Here is a 260-nt window from a genome sequence, read left to right on the forward strand (position 1 = left end):
CAGACATATCGAGCGTGGGGAGGCCACATTCCGCGAGTTGACGTCAGTGAATATTCCAGTTAAAAGAATGACAAAAAGAGAAAGGGAGGCGTGGAGGTCGAAGCAACGGAGGACGAGGAAGAAGAAGAATAAGGGAGGATAATGAAACAAGGAAGAGAAAGGGGACGGTTTGCGTGAGCTGTGTGGGCGAGGGAGCCTGCATGACCGGACACGTTCTCAGAAACACCTGTTGTGTCGATGAAGTTGATGACGTCACAGCA

General features: G+C 50.8%; 1 protein-coding gene across 1 annotated transcript in view; it reads left to right on the forward strand.

The window, feature by feature from the left end:
* Positions 1-260, forward strand: part of LOC119593976 (equilibrative nucleoside transporter 1-like) — a 248,852-nt gene that overhangs the window by 198,377 nt on the left and 50,215 nt on the right. The window lies entirely within an intron of this gene.

Source organism: Penaeus monodon, chromosome 33, assembly GCF_015228065.2.
Source record: "Penaeus monodon isolate SGIC_2016 chromosome 33, NSTDA_Pmon_1, whole genome shotgun sequence".
NCBI lineage: Eukaryota > Metazoa > Arthropoda > Malacostraca > Decapoda > Penaeidae > Penaeus > Penaeus monodon.